This window comes from Telopea speciosissima, chromosome 1, assembly GCF_018873765.1.
Source record: "Telopea speciosissima isolate NSW1024214 ecotype Mountain lineage chromosome 1, Tspe_v1, whole genome shotgun sequence".
Taxonomy (NCBI): Eukaryota; Viridiplantae; Streptophyta; class Magnoliopsida; order Proteales; family Proteaceae; genus Telopea; species Telopea speciosissima.
Genome location: NC_057916.1, coordinates 54152100 through 54160191, shown reverse-complemented (window position 1 = coordinate 54160191; position 8092 = coordinate 54152100).

Genomic DNA, 8092 nt, shown 5'->3' with positions numbered 1-8092 from the left:
TACCCATGTCCAATATGGGTGGTCCCCACAAATTAAATTCTTTAAATAATGCTGTTTTGCACTCTGGGTGATGTCCACATCGCCCAGAGAATTTAGCAAGGCTGAAACTCTGTGGGCTTGCACAGGGGTTTGACCCAGGGTCAGGGCCTTATACCCACATGCCATTTAGGGTCTTTTATACACATTTCTAGGAGTGGGACCCATAGTTATGAAGAGGAGAGAGAATACCTGGAGTCCAAGTAGTACATTATGCTATGAGCTGTGCAGTTGCAAGGGTCAGCTGTCCATCTTCTGACAGGTATGTAGGAAGACCTGCACAGGGTTTCTTCATCAATTTCAATCACTGGAGTGATACTCCATGGTGTGCTTGATTGCCATGTCTGGGGTTCCTATCCTTCAGTCAAGATTCCAGTCAGTCAGGGGCAGGGTTTGACATTTCTCCCCACCTTACAAAAATTTCATCCTCAAAATTTGCTTACCTTGCAATTCGAAGAGTTGAGGATACTTTTCCTTCATTTTCCTCTTCATGTTCCCATGAAGCTTCTTCTATGTGATTGTTTCCCCATTGAACATTTATGAAGGCGACTGTGCGCTTACGAAGATTGTGCTCTTTTCTGTCCAATATCTCCGTAGGCTGCTCTTCGTAAGTCATATTCGCATCCAACTATTCGGGTTCAGTTGATAATACATGCGCCAGGTTGTTGATGTACTTTCTTAGCATCGACACATGGAAAACATCGTGGACGCCCAATAAAGATGGTGGAAATGCCAGTCGGTATGCTACGGGTCCCACCTTGTTAAGAATTTCATAAGGACCGATGAATCTTGGGCTCAGGTTGCCCTTCTTGTTGAAACGTAGCAATCCCTTTGTTGGAGACACTCGGAGGAACACTTTTTCCCCGACTTCAAATTCAATGTCTTTCCTTCGATTATCCGTATAAATTTTCTATCTTGACTGGGCTGCCTTGATTTTCTCTCATATGACATCCACCTTGTCACAGGTTGCTTGTATCATCTCTGGCCCGAGATATTTTTGTTCACTAACTTCATCCTAATATAGCGGAGTTTGGTATTTCCGATCATAGAGAGCTTCAAATGGTGCCATGCCAATGGTGGAGTGATAACTATTATTGTATGCAAATTCCACCAAGGGTATGTGAGCATCCCAATTGTTGTTCATTTCCAAAACATAGGCTTGGAGCATGTCCTCCAGAGTCTGGATAGTTCTTTCTGATTGTCCGTCCATCTGCGGATGGAAAGCAGTACTAAGATTCAGTTGAGACCCCAAAGCCTTTTGTAAACTCCTGCAAAACCTTGAGGTAAATCGAGGATCTCTATTAGACACAATACTAACAGGCACGCCGTGTAAGCGGACTATATTTTCTATATATAATTGGGCAAGCTTCTCCATTGAACAATTTATCTTGATTGGTATAAAGTGAGCTGCCTTTGTCAGTCCATCTACAATCACCCAAATCGCGTTCATGCCCTTCCTGGTGTTGGGCAGATTTGTCACGAAATCCATAGTGATCCTTTCCCACTTCCATTCAGGTATAGGGAGTGGCTACAATAATCCATACGGTCGGTGTCTCTCTGCTTTTATCTGTTGATAGGTGAGGCACTTGGACACATATATTGCTATGGTCTCTTTCATTCCCACCCACTAGTAATACTTCTTCAAGTCCTTGTACATCTTCGTACTTCCAGGGTGAATTGTATAGGGTGAGTTGTGCGCCTCCTTAAGGATTCGGTCTTGGACATCATAATCATCAGGCATGCACAATCTGTCTCGAAACTTCAATGCACCATCATGAGCCAATGAAAAATCTGGGTCCTTATGGATTCCTTGTTGTACTTCCCAAATAATCTTGGCTAGCCCGGGATCCAATGGTTGCTTCGTAATTACCTCCTCTCGTATCGACTACTGCAAATCTATAGTTGCTAGTTGTATAGCCGTTCCTTCGATCATGAGTTCTAGATCAAGCTTCCGAGCTTCTTCATATAACTCTTCGCCTACAACCAAGGAAGCGAGAGATGCAGTCTGAGATTTTTTGCTTAACGCATCCGCTACAATGTTGGCCTTTCCAGGGTGGTATTGGATTTCACAGTCATAATCCTTCACTAGTTCTAACCACCGCCTCTGTCTCATATTCAGCTCCTTTTGGGTGAAAAAATACTTCAGACTCTTGTGATCACTGAAGATTTCACTCTTTTCACCTTATAGGTAATGTCGCCATATCTTTAACGTGAAGACCACCGCTACCAAATCTAAGTTATGAGTGAGGTAGTTCTTTTCATGTTCCTTCAATTGTCTGGAAGCGTAGGCGACCACTTTACCTTTCTGCATTAGGATGCCACCCAATTCTGTCCTGGATGCGTCAGTATATACTACCATTCCTCCAGTCCCATCTGGAATGGTTAAAACTGGAGCTGTCACCAATCGGTTTCTCAATTCCTGAAAACTTTTCTCACACGCTTCATTCCATTCAAACTTGGCGCCCTTCTTTGTGAGTTTTTTCATGGGTGCCAAAATTCATAAGAAATTCTCAGTAAACCATCAATAATATCCGGCCAATCCTAAGAAACTTCGGATCTCAGTGGCACTCTTCAGAGTCTCCCACTGGAGAACCGCTGCAACACAAAAGATAGGTGTCGAGCTTGTTCTTTTTTACTCTTGGAGTACACCAAAATGTCGTCAATAAACATAATGATGAACTTATCCAACACATCATGGAATGCTCTATTCATCATATCCATGAACGCTGTCGGGGCGTTGGTTAACCTGAATGATAAGACCAAGAATTCATAATGTCCGTATCGAGTTCGAAACGCCGTTTTATGAATATCATGGCTCTTGATCTTCAATTGATGGTATCCCGACCTAAGATCAATTTTGGAGAAAACTCTTGCTCCTTGTAGCTGGTCAAATAGGTCATCAATGTATGGCAATGGGTATCAATTCTTAATAGTTAGTTTATTCAGCTCGCGGTAGTCAATACACAGCCGCATACTACCATCCTTCTTCTTAACGAACAACACGGGTGCTCCCCAAGGTGATACGCTAGGTCGTATAAATCCCTTCTTCAGCAGGTCTTGAAGTTGGACCTGCAACTCCTTTAATTCAATAGGTGCCATTCGATATGGTGCCTTGGATACCGGTGCTACACCAAGGATTAGATCAATCGCGAACTCTATGTCGTGGTCAGGTGGTAGCTGGGTTAGATCTTCTGGAAAAATATCAGGAAATTCTCTGACAACGTCAAGTTGCTCCAAGGGTTTTATCTTTGCCTCCGTGTCTATCACAGTGGCCAAAAAGCCTTGGCATCCTTCGTCTAACAACCTTCGCGCCTGGAGGGTAGATAAGGTTATCCTTCTGGGTTTCCATATTGGCTCACTTCGATAGGTGAGAACTGACCCATCCTCCAACTTAAACACCATCTTCTTCTCCGCACACATGATGTTTGCACCGTAGGCGGACAACCAATCCATGCCTAGTATCACGTCAAAGTCCTTTATATCAAACTTTATCAACCTCTGGCAGGGGTCGTATACCTCTTTCAAACTCACGACACTACCCATCGGTGTGCTGACTACTAACTCGTGCCCAATGTCTCTCGATTGATCTTTCATCCTACTCGCAAAAGTGGTGGAAACAAAAGAGTGGGATGCGCCCGAGTCGAATAATACTCGTGCAGGTATGGTTGAGACACTTAGGGTACCTAGGGTTTGTGCATAATTTAGGTTACTTGAAGTAAGCCAATTATTCCCTATAATTTAGTAGTGTTTAGCAACTTACCTGTCAATACATCGGGGTTTGCCTCAGCTTCTTCAATCGTCATTGCGAACACCTTTCCTTGCATTCGATTGTCCCGTGGCTGAAAAGGTCTAGTGTAGGGCTGATTTTGCGAATTGTTGCTATACCCACGTGAGCTACATTCCTTAGCCATGTGCCTTTCCTTATTGCACACATAGCACTTATAGGGTGGAACAGCAGGTGTCGAGGCTTGGCTCACTTGACTTGTTGTTGGTCGGGCGAAGCTGCTATTGTCGCTTGACTCGTGGCCGATTGAGCAGGTCAATTGAAAATGGGGAGAAAAGGATTCTAACCCACGTTCGGCCTACGATATGGAGTCGGATTAGGACTTAAACTTGTTCCTCGATAAGCTTTATTTGGCCATCCAAAAGTTTAAAAATTATTTGGCCTTTTGTTCAACCCAGGCGACGTTGTAGCCTTCTATTTCTCCTTCTCTTTAAACCTATCTTCCATTGTCTTTGCCTTGTCGACCAGCTGAGCGTAGTCCCGGATGTCCATAATTGACAGTACTGATCCAATCTCAGTTTTGAGTCCTTTCTCAAATTTCTTGGCCTTACTAACTTCCCCTCTCAAGTGCTCTGGAGCGAAATGGAATAGGTCTCCCAACCGCTGTTGGTAATCCAACACTGACTTGGTCCCTTGTACTAGTGTGATGAACACAGCTCCTTTCCTGTCCCTGAAACTCTCCGGGATGTAGTTCTTGAAGAAAACTTCTTTAAATTGGTCCCACGTGGGATTCGGGTGAGTGGCTTCCAAATTGGGCTTAGTAGCCTTCCACCAAGCTTCAGCCTCATTCTGTAACTGATAACCTGCACATATCAGCTTCTGCACGTCCGTGCACTCGAGCACTTCAAACGCCTTCTCTAGGGTACTAATCCACCATTCTGGCTGCATTGCCTCGAAAGTTATCTTGGAAAACGTAGGCAGTTGGAGTTTCTTGAATCTCTCCACAACCTTGGCGGTAGAGTTTTTGCTAAGTGTTGAAGCATAGGTGGTGGACATAGTAAGGCCAGTTGGGTGGTGGAGGTGGTGTTGCATGCTCATGCATCATGGTTGCAAACTGCGTAGACATCTGACCAAGCAATTCTTGTTGTTGTTGCATGGTTCGCATCATAGTAGTCATGAATGCAGTTACATCGCCAGCTGCCACATTCGGCTGAGGTGCCACAGCAGTGGCTTACGCAGCCATTGGTGCCTCTAACTAAGCAGCCGATGCTTCAAAATTTTGAGCCTCAGTCCCATTTGGCAATTCAACTTCCAGTATAACACGAGGTTGTTTTCCTTTACGACCACCTCGTGAACTTCTTCTTGTGTTGACCATTGTTGCTTCTCTGAAAAGAGGAGCATGTTCAATATTCCAATATTGTTTATCAGGGTCAACAATTAATTCCTAGTTAGTGCATGTACATACCTAGTCCATAGTTCCAGTGAATTTTATAAGTCGCATCAGTAAGGTATATTGTTAGATACATCTTCTTTGTTTATTATAAGGTGTTTCTTTCATTTTTATGTTCTGTTCTTAGACATTTTATATAATGATAAGCTATGCATGACACTATATGAGAGACTTCAAATTTTTAAGTAAAAGTCTTTTAGTTACTTACCTGATCTAACAGGCAAGCCTCTATAATTGCCAACTAATAATAATGTTCTGCACGTAAAGGTAAGCTATATCGCCTCTAATCTCATCTGCTAGGGATAGGTAAATGGCTCGACCCACAGGTTCACTGGCGTCCTCAAGAGCTAAGTAAACTACTAGTTGATTTTTGGCACAAACTCGTATTTCACGTGTCTGGATCAGTCTTCTCCTTAGTTGCCTAATGTATCGCATGGTGCTAGGGTCTCCAGTCTTGGCTAAGGTAGTAGGTCCTGTCATAAAGAGGTTCTAAGCATCAGGTCATACTTAATTAAAAGAATTAAGTACATGTCTACTGGAATTTAAGCGTCTACAAACAATAAAAATATAATTGGGTTGGCTCGAGGTACCTTAGCGTCTAAAGAGCTCAGATTGACTAGACAACCTATTAGATCCTAATCTTGGCTGACCTAGGCTATGGGTATGGTAAGATCTACGCTCATTGCATGTCGTAAATACGTATTACAACATACCTATGTATCTATGTTTGGATTTGCATTGCATCACACCACTCGGTTCATACAAACATAGTATTAAGCACATAATATTAATTATTTACACACACACACTATCTCTTATAGGTGTACATATATTTATCTATCATTAGATAAAAATAAAAAAATAAAAAAAAGAAATTTCAAATTCCCATGTGTTTTACACCAAAAATTCCTGAGTAGTGTTTATATTCCAACCAAATTGAATCCATCTAATTATTTAATTTAATTATTTATTTTTTACACATTAGGGTTATTTTATAAAATTTCATATTTTCATGTTTATTGAGGTTATTTGAGTCAAATTTGAGGTTTCCATAAGCTGTTACACAAAAATAGTAGCAAAATAATCTCTGCGCGATGTCTTTGGACGTTAGATGCATCGCCTAGTGCTATCGCCCAGAGAATCGGGGCTCAGATATAACAGTCCGAGAGGGCCCCATTTCATTTCATTCTTTTCCTAAACTCCTCTAAACACCTAGGGCAGCTCTTTGGAGGGTAGTGTGACCTTTTCCACACCAAATCCTCACTTTTCTTCGGGTCTTTCATGAATCCACACAAGCTTTGGTAAGGTTCTTGGGTCCTTTTTCTACATTAAGTGTTTTCTTGATTTCTCCTTGTTTTAGCTAGGGTTTTATCAATTTTTCCTTAGCCCTAATCATTCCTTTTTCTTTCTTTGTAGCCTAATGTCTACAAGTCATCGTACGGCTAGGAAATCCGCAGCCTGCAAGAGGTTATGATCCGAGAGCGAACATTCTCGTGCCACCTCCTTCACCTAGGGACGATTCTTCATCGGAGGAGCCCGAGTTTAACCGATATCTCTTCTCTAGGTATGAACATTTCAAGAATTGGGACAAGTTTAGGTCCCTAAAGATTGTGAATGGCTGGGTGGTACAGGTGGATGACTTCCATCAGTACAATTTGTTTACTAGGTTCAACACTTTGGGTTGGGCCTCTATGTTGACGCCCACAGAACCTTGTTATCCCAACTTGGTTTGATACTTCTATTGTAATTTGGTGCCATCTGGGGCACAAGAGTTTGGACTAGCGAGCAGAGTGAAGGGAGTGGATATTAGGTTGACTACTACCTCACTAGTAGGGTTCCTGGGGCTGCCCAACACTGGGGAGAGGTGCTATTACAAGCCCCAGATTGATATTTCTGAGATGTTTTCTTTGGAGACCAGGAGGAGGGTCTTCAAGGCATTGACTGGGTCTGAGAGCACACCCAAGTCAGAGGCTTCCTACAAGCCTAGTGCTCGCATTATCAGTAGGTGTGTGACCTACAACATCTACCCCAAGGGCGGAAACAGGGGTAGCATTTCTATGCTGAGGGCCTATATTACTTATAGTCTATTGGGAGCGGGCAAAGGAGGTCCAGTGATAAACCTCCCATACTTACTGCTTCAGGTCATGCTATATCACACACAAAACCCCTCTGATGGGAACCTTCCATATGGGAAGTTCCTTACTTTAGTCTTCAAGCACTTTGAGGTTCCTTTGGAGGGCGAGTATATGGAGAGAGATAGGTCCAGGCCTATCAACAAGACCTCAATTTTGAAGATAAAAGTGCTAGGAGGTGATCCACAGGAGGAGGAGCAGATGGAGATGCCAGGAGATGAGCAGCAGGGAGACGAGGAGCTGGGAGAGATGTAGGGTGATGATGAGCATGGTGAGGAGCATGATGACATTGAGGGAGACATTCAGGGCGAGGAGCAGGGCAACTTCGAGGGAATTGGCACACAGTTCATGGATTTGTCTACTTATGAGGTGGCAGGGGCCATTAGCTCGCATGTTCCAGAGCCATCTAAGTGGGCACAGGTGATGTTACAATTCTAGGGTCTCAGTACTCAGCTCACAGACATATCAACTAGGACGGATCGGGGCTTTTCATCTTTGGAGAGCAGAGTGATATCTGTAGAGCAGTGCTTGGACTTTTTGGACAGGTTCTACCGTGTTGACTCTCGCCAGTCTCATCCTCTACCGTGCGACTTGCCTCCGCAGGAGTAGTTCTTCCTGCCAACACTTGACTATCTGTTACGTGGTCTAGACTTATCACATCTTTTTTTAGCTTATGTACTTTTGTTTTTTTTATTTGAGATGTATGTAGTTTTTTTTTTTTTTTTCAGCTTATGTAAATATTTGAAAGTA